Consider the following 27943-nt stretch of genomic DNA (forward strand, 5'->3'; position numbering starts at 1 on the left):
CCGCGGGAGGTGCGCCTAGGGCTCGCGCCGCCGCCGCCGCCCGATCGGACCCCCGCCCCGCGCGCGCTGCCACCCAGAGGCCGGACCCCGAGCCCGCCTGCCGGCGGCACCACCACCCGCGCCATGACCGAGGTGCGTGCGGGCCCCCCGCGCCGACCCGGACCCGCGCAGAGCGGGTGGAAGACGAGGCGAAGGAGGAACGACTGGCCGTCTGGATTCTGCGCTCCTGACCAATGCACGGCTCCTCTCCCTTCCCGGAGCTGGCTGGGGTGAAGACCCGAATCCAGACGCTGTGGGAAGGGGCCCCAGGGGTCCTAGGCCGGCTCCGATGTGGCGCGTGGCGCCGGCCTGGGGGTTACACGGCCGCCCTGCCCGGGATTGGGATTCAGTGGGCACGTTCCACCCAAGAAGCGGGACACACGCCGTGTGTCCTGGAGGGAGCAAGATACTAGGGAGACCCTGGGGCTTGGAGGGGTCTTGTCTCGAGTTGGAGGAGGTAACTTCCCCCACCTTCCCCAACCCCAGGGTGGGGTCACCCTGAGGAGATGCCGGCAGGGCTGTGCTACCCAGCCTTCCCTCTACACTGGAGGGGAAGAAAGGAGAGAAAGGCCTGGGAGTTGCTGTTTGAAGGTGGGGAAGAGAGAGCCTCTCCACATCGTGCGACTTGCTCTCTCTAGAGGAGAGAATGAAGGGGGGGGGGGGCTCCCTTCCCTGTAGGTCCCTGACCCACAGAGAGAAGCGCTCGACACCTCTTCAGAAAACCCATCTTGGACCAATATTGTACCTCTGCTTTCCTTTCAGAAAACACTAGAAATTTACTCTGTGGAGCTCAGTGGAATGAAAGACATCGAACAAACAGACAAGGGGAACGGCAAGGAGAAGTACAGAGGCCTGAAGAACTGCTTCCAACCCAAAAAGAATCACCGTAAGGAGGAGCTTACGAAAGAACTGGATCTGGTCAGTTGATTTGGTCCTTAAGCCAAATGGGTCCACTGCCCTTCCCCCTGGAGAACTTGCCCCTATAACCTACCTCTTAACAAAAGAAAGATCAGTCTTAAGGATTTGAAAATCCCATGAGATTTGTTTCCTAGTTTAAAATGAATGGTGTGATAATATCTGCCCAGGGGTCAGAGGCCTTCTGCAGGATTCCTGCATTCTAGTTGTAGGCACTCCCAGGTAGAACTCTGAGGGAAGCGCCTCAGATTCCAGTCCCCACAGGCACAGCCCAGACCTCTCTCCTTCCTAGCTGTTTCACTGAGATATCCCTAACCAACTGCCAGTTTTTAGCTGATAAGGGAAAACTACTGGAGCTGGAACCATGCAGGAGGAAAACAAAACCACTAAACCTTGCTAGGTTTCTGGCTATGTATGCCCCATGAGAAAGAATAATTTCACTGTTAAGAATATTGGGCTTGGATTCAGAGGACCTTAGGCTCAATTAAGTTCCACTTCAGTGATTGGTAACTGGGAGCAAACTACCTAGCTTCAGTGAAGCTCCATTTTCTTTATGTAAAGTGGGAAATAAACAATTTGCATGGGTGAGGGAGGGGGAAAAGTGAGACAAGAGTAAGACTATTTTGTAATTTATGCAATTTATAATTAAATTATAATTTATAATTAGTAATTTTGTAATTTATGGAAGCACAATATTATTCCTGTTAAGGAAGAACTTTAGAGTTATTAAAGCTGGCCACCATGGGCAAGATCTGCCTCAGAACTGAAACGTGACAGGTTATGTTTCAGGAATGTCAAGGGGGGAACTTCTACACCAAGCTTGAAGTTTTATAGATCGTCCCTGCAGTTCACTGCAGACTTGAAAACTGTCACTGTTGGAGCAGACAGCAGTGGTGTGAGTTCACGTGGGCTACAGAGCCCATTGTTAAATATTCAGGAATTTGGCAAGTTGATTGACACTGAGTTAGCAGCTTGGAACTTGGTTATGGTGAAAAATCGGTAAATGCTACAAATCAGAGTTTTGTATTTATTTTTCCTGGAGAGCTTGTTAGACATTTAGCAGCACAACACTAGGCATTTGCCTATGTATGTTCTGACAGACAGTTAAGAACACAGCCCTGAAATAGGACTGACCTGAATTCAGATCCCAGTTTCATTGACATTCAGTTCCTACTTCAAAAAATAAGAATTAAAGACAGTGCCTACCTGTTGGAGTTGTTAAAAAGGTTAAATGAAATAAAACTGGAGAAAGACTTAGCACAGAGCCAGGTAATAGTCGTTCTTATTTCCTACGAATCTCTGGCATTTAGGATTGAAGACATATCTAGTCTTCCTTGAAATTGCTACTTATAACATGAATATATATCCATTCTATCATAAGCCTGTTTATTATGAAGAGAATCTCCCTTCTTTGAGCATTCTGTGAAGATATATAATATAGAAAGATAGTTTTCATAGTGTTAGCTAGTGTTCCCCTGCTTCCCGGCTGAGAGAGAACCATCTGTCCTTCTTCTTTCCCAACATTCTCACAAGAATCCTATAATTTGATTTGTGAACGCCTACTGGGATGCCCTCTGGCACATTAGAACCTTGACAAGAATGAAAGGATCCCTGGCTGCTGAATGAACAGGCTGATAATGTCGGAAGCCTGAGCCACAGGATGCCGCCCCGAGCTATTCTAGTGCTGGCCAGCAGAGGGCGCCACAGGCACCCACCATGCCTCCTGCCCCAGGCTCTCCTCACCAAAGCCAGGGCTGAAGAAGGAAAGAGTCTGCCTCCTTCTGCCTCACGTACAGGCCCCTTAAAGTCTGAGGTCCAGCCATGCAAACAATGGCTCTAATCACCTGTTACTTGTATCTGCCCAGAATTTAGCACACTGCACAAAACTGTGTCTTAATCCTTTGAATCCCCAGCAATATCTTTCAATCAATATTGGTACAATGACTAAATGAATAAAGCAGAATCCGGCTGAGGAGAAGACAAAATAATTTTTTAATTGGAAAATCTAATCTCTTAACACAACAGGTAACCTTTTTTGCATATACTTAAGAAAAGAGTTGGTTCTAGTACCCAAAGATTCACAGTATAAATCTTTGTTTCAGATGATCAGAGCTTGAAGAATCCTGAGTGCTAGGTTTTCTAGGTGGGGTAAAGAAGGCTTACTTACCCCTGGGTTTTCAGAGACAGGAAGAGGCTTCTAATCCTGTAGCCCAATGGCTCTCAAGGGACAAGATAGGAAGAATTTGGCCCCCATGGGACATTTAGCGAGGTCTGGAGACATTTCTGCTTATCACTACTCCAAGGAGGGTGCTAGTAGGTGGCCTATAGTGGGTGGAAGCCGCCTCCCCCCCAACAAGGAGTTATTGGCCCAAATGTCAATAATGCCAAGGTTGAGAAACTCTGCTTTAGTCTAATGATTCTATAACAAAATTAGCAAGTGTGGGCCATACTGGTATTTATTTGGCAGTTTTAAACCTGCAGGGCTTCTCTAACTAGTGAACTCCTTGAGTCTCAAGTACTTGATTAAGGAAAGGCTTGCTTCTCTCTACCAGACACTACCTGCCCAATGGAGGGCTCCCTGGGTAAGGAGCTGTCAGATGGGTCTGGTCTGGTTTGGTATTGCTCATCACCATCAACTAATCCCAGAACTCAGGTCTGAACTAAGTATCCAGATCACTAGCACCCGGACAGCAGGCAGGTATGCTAGAACTTGCATGTGCTGGAGATCAGATTGAGATGAAATGCATTGCTTTTTGTTCGTAAAAACTAAAGACAGCTAATATGTAGTAAATGACAAATTCAGTCTGAACTCAAGGGATGGCCAGAAAATCCCCTGGCCGGTGAATCAGAAGAGTTTCTCCTGTAGCAAGACTCTCTCTTCCCTCAATGCAATAACCACCTGGCACAGAGGCTTTTCTCGTTCTCTCCCTCACTCTCTGGCCCCCTCCTATCATCAGTGCTTCTCTCAGTTTTCCTGGGCTGGGCCAAGCTTAGGGTTTGAGTATTTTGGAATTATTAATGCACTCTCTTCTTCCTTTCATGGACTTTAGGATGACCACAAACTCAGCATTAAGGAACTGGAAAAGAAATATGGTACAAACATCATTACAGTAAGTCATCAAGGGATTGGGGACTGGGAAGAGAAGCCCTGGGACTATGCAAAGGACTGTACAAAGCTGTGTGCTTAGGGTGTATGGAAAATTCAATGGCATCTTTAGGATGAAGCAGCAACCTTGAGAATGCCAGTCACCCACACGCCCAGCACGTGAGAGAGGGCTGGTTGACCTCAAGAGCTGGCGTGTCTGAACTAAAGCCCAGAGTCAAGCCCCTCTGCTGAGCTGGACGCCTGGCTATCAACATTTCTTTTGATTGTAACTGCAGGAAAGCCGTGGTATCCCCAGAAATGCTCAGACACTTCCTTATGGTCATGGTCAGAGGTTGCTTTAGATCCCAATGTCCAGGAAGTATAATGGTCTTATCAAAGAATGGGGAAAACCAATGTTAAAAAGCAACCATCCACTACATCTAAAACCAATGATGTAATGTATGGGGATTAACATAAGAATAAAACAAAATTAAAAAAAGCGCAACCATCCAGAGTGACAGTCTTATAACCCTGCTCGTCCATCTCTTCCTGTGAAAAGGCGCGATGACTCCAGGACATCCTGGTGTGCTCTCAGGTGTCTGGCAAATTCCCCCACCACAGAAGGACTGCTTTCTTGTGTGAATTCAAACTCAAATTAAATCTCAAAAGTTTTGGTGTCTTGACATCAGGAGATTTGGATACATCTGTCCAAGTCAACAAAAAGACTTACTGTGAGCAACGCACAAGACTGGCAGTGAGAGGGCCAAAGAGAGGCAGGTGATCCCTGGTCTTAAGGAGGAAGCATTTCAGCAGCGGAGGCAGGGATGTACGAGAGTAGCATAACATCCAGTCTGTTTGACTTAGACGGCCAAGAGAGGTCTAAATGGTGTCCTGAGTGAGTGACAGAGTCTGACCAGAGGAGCCAGAATGGGCTCCCTGGATCATGCAGTGTTCGAATCAGGACATAAGAGGAGGATTTGGGTTTAAGCTAGCAGAGTACCCAGGAGACCGGAGAGGACAGTCTGGGGTTTCTGGGAGCTAATGTGTGTGGAAAGGGGAAGGAGTGGATAGAAAATGAGACCAAGGAGAGGTAATTTGGGTGAAACCATCAAGTACTTCCATATTAAACTAAGGAATAAGGACTATATTAGTTACACACAATTTCTAAACAGGGAAGTGATTTAAATAAGATTGGCTTTCAAAAGGTATTTCTGGTAGAAGATATATACAGATACAGGTAGTAGGTAGGTGGATAGATTTTTTTTTAAGTGGGAGATGGAAGGGTCTAGAAGAATGAGACAATAACCCAGGAATATAAAATGAGGAACTGAAACAAGGCAGCAGCAGTAAGATGGGAAGGGAAGGGGACAAGATTCCAGAGATGTTTCAGAGAAATAACTGGTAGGACTTTGTTTCACTGGGGTATTTGAACAAATTCCTGATCCCAGTTACCAAGGTAGAGAAGCAAGAGGAGGAGATTTGGTCAGGTGGTCAACAGGGCCATGGCGGGACATGGGGCTGAGAGATTAGAGAAAACAGCAGGAAGGAGATGGTGATGAATTTTATTTTGACTACAAGTTAGTGACTTCAAATCCAGTTATTCAGCAAATATTTGAGCCTGTATTACAGAACAAGCAGGACACCTTATAAAGGACACGAAAATCAACAAGGATAGACTCTTTTTTAAAAAAAAATATTTTATTTATTCATTTGTCAGAGAGAGGGAGAGAGAGCACGAGCAAAGGGAGTGGCAGGCAGAGGGAGAAGTAGGCTCCCCGCGGAGCAAGGAGCCGGATGCGGGACTCGACCCCAGGACCCTGGGATCATGACCTGAGCCAAAAGCAGCCACTTAACCAACTGAGACACCCAGGCGTCCCAGAGTCTTTTTTTTTTTTAATTAAAGATTTATTTTACTTACTTTAGAGAGCACACATGAGTGGGGGGTGGGGCAGAGAGAAAGGATCTCAAGCTGACTCCTCACTGAACGTGGAGCCCAACACGGGGGTTGATCTCACGATCTCAAACAACCATAAAGTAAGGCCTGAGATCATGACCTGAGCTGAAATCAAGAGTAGGAAGCTTAACCAACTGAGCCACCCAGGCGCCCCAAGGATATAGTCTTTAAGCTGTCCTTTAAGTAGCTTACAACATGATTAGGAAGAAAAAATAATGACAAGACTTTCTCCATATAGGATAGTTTGTGGGGGAAAAAACCTTATGAGTCACAATACAGGATTTCAAGGGCGGTGGAGGGGCCTCTGTACCCCGTGGAGGGCACGCTTACCAGGGAGGGCTTCTGGCAAGAAGTGACCACACGTGGGCTTCAGAGTTGGGTAGAATTTATAACTCTTCAGATGAACAAGAACTTAGAACTTGGAGTGGATATAGAGAAAAGCAGAAAGACACCAGACTTAAGGATGAAAAATTAGCCGGTGCAATATGTAGAAGTTCCAGAACAGAATATTTTCTGGATAGTTACCACATTGCCCTTAACCTTGGCGATTAGCTTTTGTATTTCGAATCCTCCTTAGCCAAGTTACTCCTACCTCTAGATGAATCTCCAAGAAACTAAAATGCCTTAGTAGAGTCTAATACAGTGGCTCTGGAGCCAGGTTGCCTGGTCCCATTTACTAGCTGGATGATTTAACCTCCATCTGCCTCAAATTTCGTATCTGTAAGATGAGGATAATAATTGCACCTTCTTCAGAAGGTTATTTTGAAGAGGAAATAAGCAAATGTACAGAGTACATTGCCTGGCTGATACGAAGCATTAATATTAAATGCTCTTTTTAAAAAAGTGCGAGTTGGGAGAGGTGAGGCATCATCCACTTTTCCCAGGCCCTTCTTGGGCATGGTAACTCCTACCCACAACCTGCAGAAAAATGACATCCAATCTGAGGGAAGAGAAATGTCTAATCCCTGTTTGTTTTTGTCTGGCTTTCTCAGGGTCTCTCCAGTGCCCAAGCTGCTGAGCTCCTGGCTCGGAATGGGCCCAATGCCCTCACTCTTCCCAAGGAAACACCGGAGATCATCAAGTTCTTCAAGCAGATGGTGGGGGGGTTCTCCATCCTTCTGTGGATAGGAGCCATCCTGTGCTGGATTGCATATGGGATCCAGTACTCCATGAATACATCCTCATCCCTAAACAATGTAAGGGGGACTCCTTCCAGGGTTTGCTAAACTAGTAATGGGAAAACAACCATAAAGTAAGGCCATTAGTGGGCAGAGCAGTGGGCTGCAATCAGGAGTCTACACTGATCAATCACTGTGCAGGTTTGGGAAAATCGCCAGCTGTAAAATACAAACCATAGCTGACTTTCTGATGTCTCAGAGGCAGTATGAGCATGAATTTTAAAGGGAGAGAGAGACGCACTGTAAGTTCCTAAGGGGACAAAAAACATCTAGATCCATGTGAAACATTTTGGGTTTCTCTCTCCTCAAAGCTAATTGTGTCCCTTTGACATGGGGAGCATCTCTGCCTGCTGCTAACAGTACCAAAACCAAAAAACTGACCTGGCCAGCATGGGACTAAGAGAAAGAAGCCAGATGCAAAAGGCCACATACTCTTTGATTCCATTGATAAGAAATGTCCAGAACAGTCACACCCTAGAGACAGAAAGCAGATCAGAGGTGGTTAGGGCTGGGGGCAGGAGTGGGAAATGACAGCCACTGGGCAGTAGCGGTCTTATTGGGATGATGGAAATGTCCTAAAACTAGCTTGTGATGATTGTTGCGAAATTGTGTAAATTCATCAAAAATCACTGAATTATACACTTTAAATGGGTAAATTTTGTGACCTGTAAATGACACCAGAATACCACTGCCATGTCTCTCACCTTCCCATGGAGAGCTCCAGCCCTAGGACCTGGCTCATTCCTGATGCCTGTTCTTCTGATTGATGCTTCTTCTCCTTACCCAGGTATACTTGGGCTGCGTGCTTGCCTCGGTCATTATTTTAACAGGGATCTTCGCTTACTACCAAGAGGCAAAAAGCACCAACATCATGGCCACCTTCAATAAGATGATCCTGCAGGTGAGTGGCAGCCATCCCTCTCTGGTCTCCACATGACTTCAGATGAGGAAGCATCAGATAAGGAGGAGAATGGGGCCTCTGAGGCAGCGGGTCAGTGCTCCACCCATTGCTGTCTGAGAAGTCTTAGGCAATCTTTCTGAAGCCCCCTTTCCTCACAGAGTTTTGAGATAATCAGGGAAGTAAGATACAGGAAAATGCTTAGTCAAGAGCAAAACAGGACAGAAACATCAGTCATCGCACAACATCTTCTATTACTGCTCTTGAGCTTTGGTGAACTGTTCAAACAAAAGTAATTCAGGTGCTTCCAAAAGTGAGTTGTAGAAGTTCGGGAGTATTCCCTGGTAGCCAAGGAGGTCAACCTACAATTCTTTATCTGTGACCATTTTTGCACCCATTTTGGAGTCTCTCTGCATGTTGCCCCAAACTGCTGTCAGTGAGGGACGCCCACTGCTCCTGTCTTCCCACAGGACCCCACGTTAGGAGTCCTCTAGGGAGATCACACACCACTATCAGCACAGTGGGAACACCACGCTGCCCCTGGCCCACAGAGCTGCCAGCTGGAGAAGGTTCTGGATGGAATCGTCCATGCTAAGAAGTGGGAGATCTGCCTTCTACTCTGTTAAAGTCTTCCTGACCCGAGCAAGAGTATTAAACCCTTTGGCTCAGCCATCGGCGTTCTTCCTGGACATCCCAGCCAAGATCATTCATCCTTAATTGTCCCTCTCTCTGTCATGCTTGGGGCTGTCAATTTGCTATATCTGCCCACAGCAGCGTTTTCTGGTTCCAAGAATATCTCTAAGAGTTCCTCCTCAAGAAAAGATAGTTCTTAGTGTCTTCAGGCCCCAAGTAAAAGTCTTTTGTTGCATTTTTGCCATTCTGACAGCTGTGCCTTCCAGTGCCTCCATTCCGGAGATGTGGGGAGATGAGGATGGAGGAGAGTTGGCATCACTCCAGGATCTGAGGCATCTGTCACTGTTTTCTTTCACAGCAAGCTCTTGTCATTCGAGATTCAGAGAAGAAGACAATCCCTGCAGAGCAACTGGTGGTGGGAGACATAGTGGAGATTAGAGGAGGAGACCAGATCCCTGCAGACATCAGGTTGTTGTCTGTTCAGGGCTGTAAGGGAAGCGCCACAGGGCACCCCAAAGATCACGCCGATAACTAGCTGCCATTCTGTTGTCTTTCTAGATCTCAGTGTGACTGGGACAGGGAACAAGATGCCCAGTCTTGAACTTTTTCCAAAATTTCTTCTAGGTAGATAACTCATCTCTCACTGGAGAATCTGAACCCCAGCCCCGCTCCTCTGAGTTTACCCACGATAGTCCCCTGGAAACAAAGAACATTGGCTTCTATTCTACAACCTGTCTGGAAGGTAAGTCTGCCTGGTTCCCATGACTCCATGCACCACCCATATCACCTCTCCCCTGCAGGCTTTATGCTCTTGTCTCTTTACCATCTCTTGCTACAAAGCTTTTCAAGGACAAAACATGGAACTGAAGAGCCCAGAGAACTTTGTAATGTTGTGTGCTAATTGATCATGTAAACCAGCAAAGAGAAGACTATAAGCAGGCTATGGTCCCCTCGTAGCTGAGGATCCCCGGAATAAAATGTCTACTTCACCTGTAGGCACAGCGACTGGCATGGTCATCAACACGGGCGACCGCACCATCATTGGTCAGATCGCCTCACTGGCTTCAGGAGTCGGAAATGAGAAGACACCCATTGCCATTGAGATCCAGCACTTTGTTCATATCGTGGCCGGAGTGGCCGTCTCCATCGGCATCCTTTTCTTCATCACCGCAGTATCCCTGAAGTATCAGGTCCTGGACTCCATCATCTTCCTCATTGGCACATTGTGGCCAATGTGCCTGAGGGTCTCCTGGCCACTGTCACTGTGAGTCCGTGCTGCTAGGTGGCCTGTCCCCTGACCCTGTTAACACATGGCATTCTGCTGTGCTGGGTGTGCGCCCACCGTAAACTGCAAGTCTCCTTCATCTTCAGAACAACACTCCCTCCCTGTCAGGGGACACCATGGGACATTCTGAGGAGACTGTTTCTTAGAGAGACAAACAGAATTGTGATATTGTTAACATTTTTAACACTGTCCTAGAAAACTTTATATTTTCATTTTTAGGAGCTCTATCTGCAAATTGCATATTATCTTTCTCCTTAAAAGCTCGGTAAGATAAAAAAAAAAAAGTAAGATCTAGATAAGACAGACACAAACCACCACTTACAGATTTTCAGGAAGCCTGACACCTTCTCTACATTTTCACATTTCTTAAAAAGAAAAAAGAATCCTTGGCAGTTTCTACAACTGAGGAACTTAGGCACATTGTTTACCTCCTACATTTAATAAAAGGATTATGGCATAAAAATAGGGCTTTATGTGGTTTATCAGCCACTGGGTCAGCTTTGCCGCATCTGTAACTATACCTCTGTCCTGAAATCAGTTCGGCTCCAGCTGCTTCTACGTTATGGAGCCTGAGTTCAAAATGATGATTTTTCTCAAAGCTTCTTCCCCTCTCTCTCTCTCTCTCTCTCTCCTGTCTAGGTGACTCTGTCGCTGACAGCTAAACGGATGGCCAAGAAGAACTGCTTGGTGAAGAACCTGGAAGCAGTGGAGACCCTCGGCTCCACCTCTATCATTTGCTCAGACAAGACTGGGACTCTGACCCAGAACAGGATGACTGTGGCCCATCTGTGGTTCGACAATCAGATCTTCATAGCTGACACCAGTGAAGACAATTCAAGTAAGTCTTCTGGAACATTCAGTGTGGCCCGAAGCTATGGACTCTAGCAGAGGGGGCCGCGCAGAACATGGCAGCATTGGTGTGCAGTCTCAGAGAATTGGTTGAATAGTATGGATATTAGGTCCAGGACCCACAGCATCACTGTTCTGTTTTCCAGACCAAGTCTTTGATCAAAGCTCTGGAACCTGGGCCTCCTTATCAAAGATAATAACATTGTGTAACAGAGCTGAGTTCAGACCAGGACAAGAAAGCGTCCCCATCATGAAGGTAAAGCTTCAGTATATATTCGGTCTTAAATCATAGCCAGTTTGAAGTCACTTCCTCTGTTCTGATTTGGTACTTGATTTAAATCTCTTCCACTGAGTGAAGTTTGTACTAGTAAGAGGAAGTCTGACTCACAAGACCTGCAGAAAATTTTCTTCACCCTAACTTGCTTCGAGAAATCACCGAGATGTCTAAAAGTCCTCAGAACAGTGGTTTAGGTCTATTGAAAAATCTGTCTCATTCCTGAAAATGAATGTACCTTTAAGTTACTTTCCTTTACAAGCAAGTAGATATAATCAAAGTTCCTTTATTACATAAGTGCCATTCACTGACGTTTAAAATATAATTGGAAGGAAATAGAAGCCTTGACCCTAGAACGTATTCCTCTTGGCAGCAGAAGCGGTGCTAAGGGGCCCTGAAATGTTAGCATATACAAAAACAAACTTTTCTTTCTCCCCCTTCCTCTTCCCCTTCCTCTCTCTTCTCCCCCTGTCCTCTCCTTCTGAGTGAGTCAATCAATCTGTCTTCTCCTGGCTTTTCTATTTGCCATCTGTTTCCTTCATTGACTCTTTCTTTCTTGTACTTTTTGTTTGGTTGCTTTTCTTTGTCAGACAGCTCATCAATTCTCTTCTTGGCCCATCACTTCTCTGTCCGTATCTTTCAAATCCTTATCTCCAGTTCTGATTTTTCACCCAAACTCCATGGATCTCCAATTAGCTGTGTGTTCCCACTTGAAAGTTTTGCCATGTTAGACTCTGAACAAATTACACTTGCCACCTTCCACCTGTACCCAACCTGGCTCTAAATCACTATCTTGTCCCTTTTCTATTTTTCTAGGACATAACCATTTTAATTTATCATCCAGTCCAAAATTTTTGGAAGTCATCTTTAACTTTCTTCTTTCCTAATATCTAGTGAATCACCAAGTCCTATTATTCTTGCTTCAAATAAATATATAATTTTACTTTTCTTTTATCACCAGTACCTTACATCTAATTAATTATACCAACCTCTTGATTGGCCTCCATGATTCCAGTTTATCCCTTCCCCCAGTCTTTCTTGCATACCAGTAATCTTCCTTAAATACTTCTTTAGATGAACTGCTTCACCTAACTTGGCTCAAAAACTTTCCATGCATCTGTTTTCTGCTGCTCGAGTTTTGGACCTTGCCTGCCTTTCAGGGCCCTCTGAATCTCTCTGCATCCTCCATATCCACCTGTACACTCAGCACTTACAGTGGAACTCTTCCACTTCATGCCTTCATTCATGGCATTCTGATTTCCAGAAGGCTTTCTTTTGTTCCTTTGTCTGCCAGTTATCCACCCGTCTTTCAAGACTAGTTCATAGCTGGTTTTTTCATGGAACCCTCCAGGTCTCACAGAGCTCAAACTGTTTCGAATTTCCTTAATGCCAGTAAGCAGCACCATTCAGTTTAACACCTCCACCATGGTTCGGTCAGTGGCTCATTGTGGTGTAATCGTTTGTTAGATACTGAGCTTAGTCAGGCCGTCTGCTGGCTCATTGAAAATAATCACAAAAGAATCAGATTATGTGCTACAAATATTTGTTTTCTCTTGATTCTCAGAGAGTTGTGGCTGGAGATGCCTCAGAAACTGCTCTTTTGAAGTTCTCAGAGGTCATTTTGGGTGATGTGATGGAAATTAGAAAAAGAAACCACAAAGTAGCTGAAATTCCTTTTAACTCAACCAACAAATTTCAGGTGAGTTTTTCCTCACAACTGAATCTTTGTTATCATAAGAATGGCATTTCTACCTGTAAGTGTCCTTTGGTTAGTATGTATTTTGAATGATATTTGGCTTCAAAAATTGCCTTCAGGGATGGAGGGCCTGGGCATCTGGTAAGCCCAGAACAGGTTTTCCTTGCTGGCCTCTTTCCTTTGCCAGAAATAGGTAGAGAAAAAAGAAAAGTGAAGATCTTGTCAGGGCCTGGCTGTCCCTATGAATGATTGATCTATATTATACCCCCCCCACCCCCCCACCCCCACACACACGCCACCTCCACCCCCACCAGGTAACTTGCACAGGTGAGGGGCAAAAGCCATATCCTAAAGGATAAATGAAAAGTGGGGGATTGGGGAGAACTAACATTTACTGCTCCCTTAATCTGTATCTGGTTCTCTCACTTAATCCTCACGATAAACCTGAGGTAGGATTACTTAATCTCAATTTCTAGGTGAGGAACCAGGTCCTTAGGAAATGTTGATGTGACCAGAGTTCCCAAGCACCTAAGTGGCACAACAAATTTTCACATATATTTTCAACTCCCAAGGCCATGCTTTTTCTACCACCACACAGAACAGTTTAGCTTGGGCCTTGTGAGTAAACCTTGCCCTTACCAGCCCCATATGCAGTTGACAGGGACCTCCTTTCTACCCATTGCTCAGGAAGAAAATGGCCATCATTGCCTATCTGTCTTCCCTCATTCCAGGCTGGCCAACGGTCAACTAGCTCCATCCTCCGCAGGGTGGGACAAATGACAGTTTGTAGCCCAGTTTACTGCTGCAGGTGGGACTTCCCATAGACTCCAAAGCCCTGAGAGCAGGGCCTTGTGACTTGGTCTTGGCGTAACAGGAAAGTATATAAATAAGATAACCATGTTTGTGTAAAAGTTTCTGGTGTTTACCCACACATTTCGTTTGGATGGCATTTAGGATTGGGAAATAACTGTTGCAAACATCTCTGTGGATAACAAGCCAATGAAGAATTGCAGTTAGCCAAATAGACAACTAAAAAATGTATGAAGTAAAATATTAAAGCCAGTAAATCAGGTCTCTTGTTCAAAACAGACGTGAAAATAGAATGAGTAATGATCCTAAAATAACAACAGTAATGATAGTTATTATATGCTAATTTCTACATGTATGGAACCACTCAATTCTCTCAACTCTACAAGGTAGGGAATGAGGAAACTGAGGTACAGGGCATTATCACACAGCTAGTAAGGACCAGAGCCAGGATTCAAGCAGACCCAGGGAGTCTGTGCTCTTAAGGAGTAGATCGAATTGTCTTCTAATCAGGAACAAGACTCAGAATCCTGCTGGGGCCCCATCTACTCTAGTAAAGACTTCCCTCATCATGTGAGAAATGAGAAAAAGCAGGCTCCATGAGGCTTCATATACTAAATGTTGAAGTGGAGAATAGGCTACCCAGAGTTGGGACTAGATAGGAGGACCTCTGCGGGTTCCTACAGAAGAGGTCAAAGAGCCTCTCTGGAGGCTGTTAGTGCCATTTTATATCTACACATGAGCAACACTCAAAAAAGAGTCTTTGATGTTGTGACCTTGGAAGGTCTCTGGGGTATCATTAACCAAAGGCAACAAAGTGGAAAGTCTGTGTCTTATTGATTTTAGAATAGCAATTCCCCAAACTGAGACCAGCCCATAAAAATATTTCCAATAGTTTGTGGCAAACTGGAAAATTAGGACAGTATTTTATAAAGTTCTGTATAAGGATGAGTGTATTTAATTCAAAAGATTATCCTTTATATGGTACCTGACTAAGGCAGGGACTCTGGAGCCTACTAGCCTGAATTCAAATCCCAGTTCAGCCACCTCTTAGGGCGTGACCTTGTTCATGCCAGTTAACCCCTCTGTGCCTCAGTTTCCTTCCTTGTAAAAGGTGATAATAATAGTACCCATAGCCGTAGGGTAGTTTCGAGAATTAAATGAGTCAATGTGTGAAGCACTTAGAAGAGTACACACTATGAAAGTGTTTATTGTTTCTACTTTTTAAATGTTAAAATATCCTATCTTCGAGAAGATGATAGTGATAATAGATGGGAGGTTTTGCTTTGGTTTTGGTCAGTTAGTTGGGGTTTTTTTAATGTGTTTACTTGGCCATTAAAAACAACAGCAATAAGAACAACAACAAGAACAAAAAAACTATGTTTGCCCTCTACTTTTTTATTTTTTATTGTGCTCCTCTCTGGTATCCAGAAGGCTAAGAACTACTGATTTAGAATCAACTGATAGACCCAAAATGGTAGGGTTTTTTGTTTTGTTACGTTTTTTTGTAACTTACTCATTCTCTTTCAAACACTCCAGCTTCCTGAAATTCCTTTTGAAGGCTTACCTGGTATATAACAGCTTCCATAAGACTTAGCCATTTTATATAACTTTTTTTTAGATTTTTCCTGATTACCTTATTAGGATGAATCTGGAAATAGAATCAGTAGATGAGAGGATATTGATATGAAAATTGTGTTACTTAACTGTCCTGAAAGCCTGTACGTGAGAGTGTCTACTTCCTCCACCCCCACCATTTTCCTTCACCTCCAGGCAGTAAAACTGGGTTAATTTGGAGCTGAAGAGGCATAGGAACTCCTGCTGCCCTCATGCCTGCCTGAGCTCAGAATAGCTTGGGACCCAAAGGCTGCTACCCATGATAGGGAGGTAGAGACAAGAAGCAAGAAGAGGTGGCTCACAGTCCTCGGACCCCTACGGGCACCACAGGAGATCTGGTTCAATACACAAGACTTCACAGGGCAACAACCACATCTGGCCTCCCTAAAGCAACTAGTTTCTGTTTGAAAGATGAGATCTACTTACTTTCAATTCAAATTCAGGGTGCCGCTCTGAGCAGGACCAAGTCTAGATCTCTGCATATTACTTGACCACAAAATAAAAAGGATAGAACATGCCTGTAGTGAACACTCCATTTCATGCCAAGGATAAGTAGCCTAAGGAGAGAAAGGGATGTCTTTAATTTTCTTGTCATGTTGCTACTTAAGAGATCTGTCCAGTTCAGGCCCTTATGAGTAAAGATGGTGTCATTATTTAATGGCAGGGAATACGTAACACACTCAATTCCTTCCCTCCCAGCTCTCCATACACAAAACGGATGACCCCAATGACAAGCGCTTCCTCATGGTGATGAAAGGGGCCCCTGAGAGGATCTTAGAGAAGTGCAGCACCATCATGGTCAACGGCCAGGAGCAGCCCCTGGACAAGAACACAGCCGAGGCCTTCCACACAGCATACATGGAGTTGGGAGGCCAGGGGGAGCGTGTGCTGGGTGAGCTCTTGGTGGCAGAACCCTTACCTGTCACCTGTTGGGTGTGAGGCTCTATGCCAGGTCAGGGCACAAGAGGAGACAGGCTTATTGTTTAGCTGAGTAGCTATGCATCCACATGAATCATAGAAAGAAGAATATGATAAACATACGAGAATATTATGTGGTAGTACTGAGGAGGGTGGGGTGGCTTCCAGATAAAGAAAATCTGGGAAGATTTTATGGAAGGAGTTACATTTTAAACTGGACCTTGCACAGCAATTCTTGAAGGGAGGTGAGGAAAAATATTTGAAGTAGAGGGAACAACATAGGCCAAAGCACAGAGATAGAAATGGATGGGGTGTGTGCTCACATTATGAGTGAGCCAGTCTGTGTGGAGTGTTGCAGATAGATGAGACGGCATAATCCTAGGGAATGGGCAGGAAAGATAGATTGGAGGGCATAATATAGAGTGCCTTATGTGGGTGAGGAACTGGGATTTCATTCCACAATCAGAGAGAGTCACAGAAGGCTTTGGGGTGAGTGAACCAATCAGAATTAGAGTTTAATTCTTGGCAGGAGCAGGGAGAGGAGAGGCATGGGTGTCAGGAGGAGGTGGCTGCCCTTGTTCAGGTAAAAGAGGGTGGGAATTTGATCCAAGGCACTAGGAAGGTGACGGAGGGGGCAGATGCAAGAGACTTCATGGAGGCAGAACTGGTAAGACTTAGCAACTAGTTAGAGGAGAAAAATAAGTTTAAAATAATGTTGAAGTTTCTCACTTGCCTATTAGGGAGAAAACACTGCCAGTAATAGAGACAGGGGTTGTCAGAGGTGGAAGGAACCATAGAAATACAGCCACTGGTAGGAACCTAATTGTGGTAACTTAAGTGGTATCACAGGGTATGTTCTGTCCTGAGAATCTGGGTTGACAGAATGGCACCTGTGAACTACAGAATATGAATTCAAGGTAACAGAAGTTCACAGTTGATGATAAAGCTCATTAAACATCATAAAAGTTCTTGCCAATAGAGATGGAGTCTGTGGAATGTGTGTTTCTAAAGGATATTTGAGCTTGTAAAGCAAATGAAATAATTAAATGAGGTGATAATGCTTTAAGCATGTCTTAAATAGCCCACAGCACCAGGTAGTGTTTTCAATGCAGGATTGATACCCATCTGACAAGAATCGCTCTAGGAACCTTGTGTTTGACCTCTCAGACTCTGTGCTTTACTGAAATGTGTGAGGCAGTGGGGCATGCTGAGAATAAATTTGATATAAAAGCTGATGAGAAAGTCACATGATCTTAGGAGTCCCACCAGACACAGGAATCCCTTCTACCTTAACTCAGATGCCTTCTGAGTAACAAAAGGTTCTCCATTCCTAATGGCCTTTCTCTCACACTTACCTTGATTAAAGAAAGACCAAGCTTCATACCATTCTCCTGGTGGTCCAGATTCTTTCCCCAGTTTATGCAGCAGCATGTGCTGTTTTCTCGCCTCAAATGGCCATCCCATCCCTAACCCTCCCTTCTCCCTGGAAAACTTCTAACTCCTCTCTCAAGAGTCAACTCACATGTGACCTCCTTGGGCGAGTCTTTCCTAATTCCCCAGGTGGCTGTTCTCTATAACACTCACTATGGTGGGATTTTTGTTGTTGTTGTTTTTTGTTTTTTAAAGATTTTATTTATTTATTTGACAGAGACACAGTGAGAGAGGGAACACAAGCAGGGGGAGTGGGAGACGGAGACGCAGGCTCCCTGCTGAGCAGGGAGCCTGATGTGGGGCTTGATTCCAGGATCCTGGAATCATGACCTGAGCCGAAGGCAGACGCTTAACAACTGAGTCACCCAGGCGCCCTCACTATGCTTTTTTATGCTTTACCTCTTTATGTCTCTGTCCCCACACTAAACTGAGACATCTTCAGAAGCAAAGGCCACCCCCTCTTGGTTTCTGTATCCCTAGAACATACCAGAAAATCCAGTGGGCACACAGTAAATTACTTTTGGATGAAATATGTCCTTCCTAATTACAGCGTGCATTTCGGAATTGAAAGAATAAAACGATTCTGGTATACTCTCAAATATTAGTAAAATAGTAAAGGAGTGTGTGAAAATGTTCCTCCTTTTCTTTTATTTCTTATCCTAATTTCATTGACTCCCAAATTCATGTGCATTCCTGGTTTCTGTCATCTCTACCTGCCAGCAGACGAGTTTCCAGAAACTTACACATTTGATATAGACACCATGAACTTTCCCACATCTAACTTCTGTTTTGTGGGGCTCTTATCTATGATTGATCCCCCTCGCTCCACTGTACCTGACGCAGTCACCAAATGTCAGAGTGCGGGGATCAAGGTGGGAGTTATTTTCTTGACTTAAGAAGTCCTCCATTTATGTTGTCTAAGAATGTTTGCCATCAGAGATAGTATTTAAGTCTCAAATATCATAATCCCCCACTCCCTTTTTATCTCAACTTTCACTATACTAAGATTCTAGTAACTGTCCCAGTCAAGGCAAAATACTGTGTCAATGTGGAACAAACCACAATAGTGACTGCAGTGAGAAGGCCATGAATTGACTTCATCTTGCCCTAGATTATGATAGACAATAAAAGGTTTTATTACTTAATCTTAAGGTTCAGCCTCCAAAATCCATTTGCCTTCATATTATCAAAGCCAAATATTAATTCCATTACCATGTTAATATCAAGACTGTTGGAGCAACATGAGGCTGTCTCAAGTACACATCCCCTAGCCCTTTCACAAGTAAGGTAACATCCAAGGGAAAGGGCCTCCTCTAATGTCAGAGTAGGACATGTAAGAAGCTTAGAAGCAAGGATAGATCCAATGAGATCAGTGTGTTCTTCAGAGACAGTTTTGTCTTTGATCTAAAGATCAAGAACTGCCCATAAGGGCAAATCACTATAATCCCTAGTTACATTCTACCAGGTCATGGTAGAGTAGGTGATACTGTCTGGCCAGCCGAGTTTCTCATTGTCCACATGCCTTTCTCATTGTTTGTGTTCTAGGTTATTATGGTTACAGGTGATCTTCCAATCACAGCCAAAGCTATTGCCAAGAGTGTGGGTATCATTTCGGCCAACAGTGAGACGGTGGAAGACATTGCAAAACGCCTCCACATTGCTGTGGAGCAAGTTAACAAGCGGTAAGCACAGAACCAATGTAGCTGAAACTCAAGTTCTTATCCAAGTCCTTATCCTTGTTAGTTCTAAAGAGCTGTGCTATCTGGAGCAAATCCCCTTTTTGCCAGACACTCTCTCAGAGTAATGCTAGGCTGTATTGGTACCATGAAAATTACCCGTGATGTCTTCCTTATATGAAATTGAAAAACCCAGTGGAGTAGATCTGAAAACTTCAGTGCCACATCTAGAGTGAGAAAAACTGAAACAAAATTTATATGAAATTACTTGCCATTGATCCAGTTGTATAATCAGGAATATTAAGAACCCTCTGTGTTTGGTGCACTCCCTTAGTGCTTATTTTGAGTATTTATTCAGATGCTTCATAATGTGTAGCTATGTGAACATACGGTAGCAAATAGAATGAAAGCTTCCTAATGAAAGACTTAGTTTTTCCTTCTGTCTCCTAATTCTTGTAATCATGTCTGTCCTTTAGTCCATTCACCCATTCATTCGCTCATGTATTAATTCTTTCAACAATTGTTTTTTTTTCTTGTTGTTTTAAAGATTTTATTTATTCATTTATTTATTTGAGAGAGAGAAAGAGAGAGTGAGCACAAGCAGAGGGACAGGAAGAAGCAGACTCCCCACTGAGCAGGGAGCCCGATGCGGGGCTCGATCCCAGGACCCTGGGATCATGACCTGAGCTGAAGGCAGACGCTTAACCAACTGAGTCACACCAGTGTCCCTCAACAATTAATTGTTGAGTGCCAACAATATACCAGGCACTGTCCTGGACACTGGAACTGTAGTAGCAAACAGACTAGACACTATCCCTGCCCTTGGGGAGCTTTCCATCTAGGCAGAGGGACAGAAAAATAAAAGCTACTTGTGATGTGGTAAGTACAGTGGTGTGATAAGTACAGTGAAGGACACACAGAGGACAGGGTTCAAACAGTGGGAGGAGTCCAGAGTCACCTGGACTGTTGACAATTTAAACGATCAAAGACTCCAAAGTCTCAGTGTAAAAGTAAATGCCACTGGCTTTATTATAATATCGTATTATAATAAAGGGGAAGGGAGAGACCAGTGAACCTCTTCTAGTTTACCCAAGCATTTATACCTTTTAGAATACAGAGCTGTCGGACGCCTGGGTGGCTCAGTCGTTAAGCATCTGCCTTCGGCTCAGGTCATGATCCCAGGGTCCTGGGATCGAGCCCCACATCGGGCTCCCTGCTCAGCGGGGAGTCTGGTTCTCCCTCTCCCTCTGCTGCTCCCCCTGCTTGTGCGCTCTCTCTCTGACAAATAAATAAATAAATAAATAAATAAATAAATAAATAAATAAAAATCTTAAAAAAAAAAAAAAAAAAGAATACAGAGCTGTCAGTTAATAAATTATTACCTGGGCAACAGTTACCAGTTAAGACTACCACACAGAATCGTAGCCTCTGGGCACAATAACAGTATCTGAAGTCTAAGAGTATTCCAACATTCCTTTGTGTAAACAGCATTCATCGACAAAAGCTTTTTGGAACTTTTCTTAATTTGTTTTATTTATTTATTTATTTAAATCCAATTGGCCAACATATAGTACATCATCAGTTTTTGATATAATGTTCAGTGATTCATTAGTTGTGTATAACAGCCAGTGCTCATCACATCACACGCCCTCCTTAATGCCAAAAATAATAGGATTATACATATCCATGCAACTCACCTCACTGAACAGGAGATGGGATAGATAAATTTGTTAATGTTTTTAGCTATCCACTTTATCAGCTGTACTTTTATGATCATACACTAACTGTACTTTTGCAGTTGTGGGGAGAAAGGACAAACCCTTTTCTTTTTATCTTACTTTTATATATATATATTTTTTACCAGAACATAAGAACACCTATAGTTTGAGTCAAGTGCTAGGATTCCGGTATTTAGCACCAACAGGAAAACACAAACCTAAAAAAGCTCAAAACAAACATGTATAGAAAAAGGCATGCAGTGTTTTGTGAGTAGGGGTATAACATAAGATTTGAAAGCTAAAATGTGGAGTGTTAGCTAAGGGAAGGTGAGGTGAGAGATGCCCCTTTCCTGGCAAAGGGGAAAGACGGGTGAAGGCCCAAGGGCACTGGAGGGGGTTGGAGGCTCAGGGCTGGGAGTCCCACGGGCTGCAGGGGGAGAGCCAAAGGGGAGGTGAAGCTGCAGCTGGCCTTGCAGACCAAGTGAGGGGCTCTGGGGTCTGCTTTAAGTGCAGTGGAAAGCCTCTGAAATGTTTTAGCAGGGAACAACACAATCAGATCTGCATCATTAATAGTTTCTAGAACCTTACTTTCATCAGCAGCAGACAATAGTTTTCCTCAAAGAGGACCTCAATAAATTGTTCTCCCTACGCGGCTCATTGCACAGTAGACACTATAAATCTGAAATAAGCAACAACACAGAATTGTTACCCATGTGTGTTGGCATAAGCTGAATTCAAGGACCCAAAACATTTGAACAGGAAGTTTTTTACCCTCTTTTTATTCCTTAAGTAAAACATTGCCCCACAGGTGTTCCCACCCATTCCCACAAGCAAAAGGCTTATTCCTATTGTATGATATCAGAAAAGGGGCCTTAACTGTTTCGCCTCAGTTTACTGTCTTGAAATGGAGAACAAAGTGTCCCCAGAACTCATAGCCCCTGTCATCCCACTAGAGTATTAGTGTCAAGGACATTGGGCTCCCGGTAAAGTCAAAGAGGCGTCAGCCCACTTCCTGCCCAGAGCAGTGTTTCAGCCTAAGATCCAACCTTTGGCCTCACTCAGTTCCTTCTGGCCCTTCTAGGGACGCGAAAGCTGCGGTGGTGACTGGCATGGAGCTGAAGGACATGAGCCCGGAACAGCTGGATGAGCTTTTAACCAACTACCCAGAGATCGTCTTTGCCTGGACATCCCCCCAGCAGAAGCTGATCATCGTGGAGGGCTGTCAAATGCAGGTGGGTGGACAGCAGCACCCAGAGAAACTGTCACTGTCCTGGGGAAATGCAGGGCTGAGATCTGGATCCCAGATCAGGCCTATGACACTTTCTAAACCTCTTCAGAGACAATTCTTTGCCCGTCTTCATCACTTTACATTTCTACCCTCTCAGGGGGCTGACCCCCCACCCTCCTTTGAGATCATCCTGCATGCAGGGCTTTCTGACAATGAAACATTTGGTCCTGTGGTAGGTGTGCATATAGAAAGTTTTGAAAATGTAAGATATAGAAGAAAAAATGTAAAGACACAAGATATAAAAGATCCACTTTAGCCTGCCACACACAATGGTTTTAATTACGGAACGCATCTTGTTTGGAGTTTGCTGTTCTTGCTTCTGGGATTTCCCGGCTTTATCTTTTCCCCAAAACAGACCGTTCATTTCAGCTCCAGTTGGCCCACATCCTCCAGGGGAAAGGGAGACTATGTTGATTTTGTCCTACCTGTGACCCCTTAGATCTGCTGACTCCCATTTTCTCATGTGTCCCCATAGAATGCAGTTGTCGCCGTGACAGGGGATGGCGTTAACGACTCTCCAGCTCTAAAGAAGGCAGATATTGGGATTGCCATGGGGATAACAGGTTCTGATGCAGCCAAAAATGCAGCTGACATGATCTTGCTGGATGACACCTTTGCATCTATAGTCACAGGGGTGGAGGAAGGTGAGTGAGGTCTCAAGTGGCCTTATCAAGACAGCGGTCACCTGGGGGATCAAAAGCAAGTCCTATGAGAGCAACATCTTTGCCTAGGTCGCCTGATCTTCGACAACCTAAAGAAGACTATTGCTTACACCCTGACCAAGAACATTGCTGAGCTGTGCCCCTTTCTGATCTACACCACTGTTGGGCTTCCCCTGCCCATTGGCACCATTACTATCTTGTTCATCGACTTGGGCACAGACATAGTAAGTAGCACTAAAGGGAACAGGATCTGATAACTGCCCCAAGTGATGGCAACTTCAGGGACATTACCTGCAAGGGCAAGGAGATGGACTAAATCAGTGCTCCTTAAACTTCGATGTGATGGGGCCGGAAGGTCTACATTTCTAACATGCTCTTAAGTGATGCCAATTCTGCTGGTCCACCAGCCGCACTTCAAAGCAAAGGACTAAAGAGATCTGTCAAATGTTTGGAAGTTAAAACCACTTCACTTCCTAGAAGAGCTTTTCAAGACATGAGCTCTTTACCCTCCCCCCAAAATAGGCCATTGGTCAGTTTCAGCTCACATGCCTCCCTTCCCTCTTGAGAAGATAGAGCTATCACTAAATAGCCCGTGTAACACCGGGGCCCAGTGGCCAATGTGATAACCCACAACTGCTCCTTGTCAAGTAAAAGAATCTGTGATCTAGAAGCCCCTCACCTGCACTCAGTTAGAAGTAGCAGGTATTAACACACGATCAGGCCTCATATTGACCTACAATAATGTCACTAAACCCTCCCCTCTTCTGGTATGTGTCCATTTAAGAAATTATCATGACAGTTACCCATATGGCTCCAGCTTACACAGGCAAAGGGGGAAAGAGGCGGGCGCCTGGGTGGCTCAGTCGTTAAGCGTCTGCCTTCGGCTCAGGTCATGATCCCAGGGTCCTGGGATCGAGTCCCACATCGGGCTCCCTGCTCGGCGGGAAGCCTGCTTCTCCCTCTCCCACTCCCCCTGCTTGTGTTCCTGCTCTCGCTATCTCTCTCTGTCAAATAAATAAATAAAAATCTTTAAAAAAAAAAAAGTAATCCTTAAAAAAAAAAGGGGGGGGGAAGGCAATGGAGCGAGCTGAATTCACAATGAGAATGCAGCAAATGGCGCCTCCTACCCTCTTGTTTGGTAAAATACCCAGGCAGTCAACACATTGCAGAGAGACTAAAGATATCTTTGCCTTAGAGGGGAACCGGGGTCCTCATGCTTTACAGTCAGATCATTTTCCAGGCTCTTTCAATTCACTTCTTTTTCTCCACTGCAGTGCTTCTTGCATCACCTGGGAACTTGTTAGAAACGCAGATGCTCTGGCCCCAGCTCAGACCTTGGGAGAGACTGGAGGTGGGAGGTGGGGCCCAGCGATCTGACCTTTAACAGGTCTTCCAGGTGGGAGGACCTGTGAGAGAACCGCTGTGATCCAGTGGCATGCCTAAGGAGGAGAGGATGGTAGGGAAAATCTGCCCCAGAGGAGAAAAGTTTTTAGAGCTAGTTTAGAACTGCCAGCACATGGTGATAAAAAAGCAGACTGATTTTTAAAGCCAGCCGTTTTTAAATTCTCTAGAAACCATGAACCCCCATTGCCTACACCCTGGACAGACCGGTTCCATAACCGTACCACCCCCGCAGTCTGCCAGCCCCCCGCCCACCCTGAGGCCCCCGGCTATGCCACTGCCATTATCACTCTCTTGGTACAGCAGTTTTGGGGGGCTAGGCCTCACGGACTGTCTCCCCCTCTAGATCCCCTCCATCGCCTTGGCTTATGAGAAAGCTGAAAGTGACATCATGAACAGGAAGCCTCGCCACAAGAAGAAGGACAGACTGGTGAACGAGCAACTTGCCATGTACTCTTACCTGCACATTGGTATGACGGAGGCATCGCTGACCTGTCAGACAGGGACCACCCGAGAATTCATTCCAGTCAGAAACTGGTTTTCCTTGTGGGGCAGGCTTGCAATGGGAGGAGGAACCGAAAGGAAAGTGAGCACAGGCGCAATTCCGAAGTCATTTATAGAACCTCTGCCCTTATTTCTTTTGTGCTTTTAGGCCTCATGCAAGCCGTGGGAGCTTTCGTGGTGTATTTCACTGTGTATGCGCAGGAGGGCTTCAAACCCAGCGCGCTCATTAACGTCCGGGTGGAATGGGAAAATAGCGATGTGGATGGCTTGGAAGACAGCTATGGACAACAGTGGGTAAGGGCAGGAGGCTCTGCCTTCAAAGTCCTGCAACGTCCTGCTTCTCCCCTCCTCTCACTGTCTTGCCCAGACTGATGCAGAACTTCCATTTCCCTGGACAGCCTTAATGAGACAGAGAAGGTGAAAGTTTTCTCAGTTAATAGGGCCTGTGGGCCCCTCTGTTACATTGGTTTGGCCTTTGCCAGGACTCGGCCTCCTCTCTCGAATTAGATACCTTGAGCTCGCTTTCTTACATTGGCTTTGCAATTGATATGGAAGAGTAGCCAGTCCCACAATACCCATGGTGGGGCCAAATCAATTAAGTTAGCATCTTTCCCTACTCAACCGAGTAAAGAAAAAAAAGGTTCTTTCCAAACACAAGGAGGTGATCCTCCGTCAATCTTGGTGAGGTGGGGAGAGAGTAAAACTTTACAGAACTACGTTGATATCGTCCTGAACTTTTCCCTCTGGGGTTTCATGGTCTCCTTTTTGTCTGTTGACAGACATGGTACCAGAGGAAATACTTAGAATGGATGGGCTATACGGCTTTCTTTGTTGGCATCATGGTCCAGCAAACAGCAGATCTAATCATCAGGAAAACCAGGAGGAACTCCATCTTCCAGCAGGGTCTCTTCAGGTACTGCCCACATCCAACCTCATAGTTCAACCCTGGGCCTTTGATGCAGGAATGCTGAGGGTTAGGCCTATAATACATGAGGCCTTGACTCCACTGGGTGTGTGGGCCTGTCGCCATGTGAATTCAGAATCTGTTTGCTTTTATGTGTCTTGCAGAAGTAAAAGTCATCTGGGTGGGGATTGCCTCACAGATTATCATTGCATTAATCCTCTCCTATGGGCTTGGAAGTGTCACAGCCCTGAGTTTCACAATGCTCCGGTGAGTTCCTCTTCAACAGTGGACAGGAAAGAGCCAGCCGTGTTCTGAGCTGTCACAGGCTAAGTAAACATTTAGAATTCCAGTGGGTTATTTCCCCTCCAGGCTTTCAAATGAGACAAAACCAAATCAATTCTATCTTAGTCTATCTTAGATTTTGACCTGCTAGTTTTCCCAGAAGAGGAAATGGGTTTTCTAAACTTCACCATCCCATCTCCACCTTCAGCCAATAGGCCACATCAAAGGCAGATATTGCTTCTACCAGTCGCAGTCCAGTTTAAATAAGAAGCTTTCCAGTTTTATGTTGTATGACCCAATGGATGTGTTGTTCTTTCCAGTAGGGCAGAGAAAATGACCAAGAAGCTCTCTGTCCATTGGCAGGGGGCTTGGCCCTTTCTTTGGATGCATTCCGACTTACCTTCCTCCCTTCTGCTTCCAGGCCTCAGTATTGGTTTGTGGCTGTGCCATTTGCCATTCTGATTTGGGTGTATGATGAGGTGCGGAAACTTTTCATTAGACTCTACCCTGGAAGTAAGTAGTAATGTGATTTTTGAGACTCTGTTTATCTACTTCAACACACTACTGATTTCTCAGTAACTTTTTTCTACCTCCACAGGCTGGTGGGATAAGAACATGTATTATTAAGCCCACCTGACTTCCCAAGCCTCCCAGTTGCACACTGGGGATGTTCTTCATCTTCTGGCTGCATCTGGGAGACTGCTGCAGTAGGGACTTACCAAAATGCAGAAAGAGAAGGCAGAAAAGAGTATGAAAGATACCCACTGAGGTTTTGTACTTTCAAGCAGATATTCAACTGTTTATATACGATTTGCTTCTCTATATCCATCTCCTTGTTCAAAAATATGTGAATTTCAAGGGAAGAATGACATGTTTATATGTATATAAAGTTCACTCACGTTAAGTAGTCTTGGGTAATCCGGCCACCTGCTCAGATCTTCCTGCTAGATAAGATTGCTCAAACCTCCATTCCATACCCTATTAAAAGTCCAGTGACCTTCCTAGATTCTGTGAATTCCCAGAGAGCTTATAATTTCATAGTCACCTTGCTTAAAAAGGGTTAATTCAGCTGAAGGTTTGCAAGAGGTAGAAGTGATGGCAGGTTTACATCACAGCAACATGGACAACCTCAGTTTTGACTCTCAGACATCCTTCTTTACGGTCCCCAGTCACCTAGCCGCATCCCTGCTCATCCCATCCCTCACCACCTCACCAGTCCTTTGGCGCCCTCCCTCCTCCCAGCTGGACTCCTCCCTCCCTCCCACGTTGCTCTCCACCCCACCACCAACTCCAAAACTGAGCTCCACGTCCATTTTGCACATCCCAGCTCCAGATGCTCTCCCATCCCAAAGAGGTTTTCATTTACCAGGATTCAGCCTCAATAGAGAAGCACTGGGGTTTAAAACAATAATACTTATTTCATGTAAAACGGTTGCAAAGCACTCTCCGGCACTAATTTTATGCCAGTTATGTTTCAGGCTTTAACTTCGCTTTATTCACATGTGACACATACATCCATGTTGACAGCCCCTAGGAGGCCTCATTTTTAAGTAAAAGATGTTTTATAAAACCCAGTCTAATTGTTGTATTTTAATTAATTTGAGTTTTTCAACATTTTAAAAAATTTTTTTTTAAGATTTTATTTATTTATTTGACAGAGAGAGAGAGAGACACAGCGAGAGAGGGAACACAAGCAGGGGGAGCAGGAGAGGGAGAAGCAGGCCTCCCGCGGAGCAGGGAGCCCGATGTAGGGCTCGATCCCAGGACCCCGGGATCATGACCTGAGCCGAAGGCAGACGCTTAACAACTGAGCCACCAAGGCGCCCCTAATTTGAGTTTTTCTAGAATGCATAGCATAGGGCACAAAAAAATGAGATGTGATTTCAATTTTTTGTTTGTTTGTTTTTTTGCTTCTTTCAGTCATTTTGC

At 44.9% G+C, this 27943-nt stretch overlaps 1 pseudogene across 1 annotated transcript; it reads left to right on the forward strand.

The window, feature by feature from the left end:
• On the forward strand, nt 1–27578 carry LOC135363759 (potassium-transporting ATPase alpha chain 2-like; annotated as a pseudogene). Its single transcript, XR_010409816.1, has 23 exons — nt 1–132; nt 802–957; nt 4005–4064; nt 6986–7189; nt 7959–8072; nt 9061–9201; nt 9327–9444; nt 9699–9966; nt 10627–10825; nt 10983–11092; nt 12675–12809; nt 15930–16120; nt 18274–18451; nt 19125–19261; nt 22055–22205; nt 22737–22905; nt 22993–23147; nt 24671–24794; nt 24977–25122; nt 25608–25746; nt 25900–25999; nt 26436–26527; nt 26613–27578. The product of XR_010409816.1 is annotated as a potassium-transporting ATPase alpha chain 2-like (transcript).
• The last annotated feature ends 365 nt before the right edge of the window (nt 27579–27943 follow it).

The sequence above is a fragment of the Mirounga angustirostris genome, unplaced genomic scaffold (genome assembly GCF_029215605.1).
Source record: "Mirounga angustirostris isolate CCGP_5_RB_7025 unplaced genomic scaffold, mMirAng1.0.hap1 SCAF_3, whole genome shotgun sequence".
In the NCBI taxonomy this organism is placed as follows: domain Eukaryota; kingdom Metazoa; phylum Chordata; class Mammalia; order Carnivora; family Phocidae; genus Mirounga; species Mirounga angustirostris.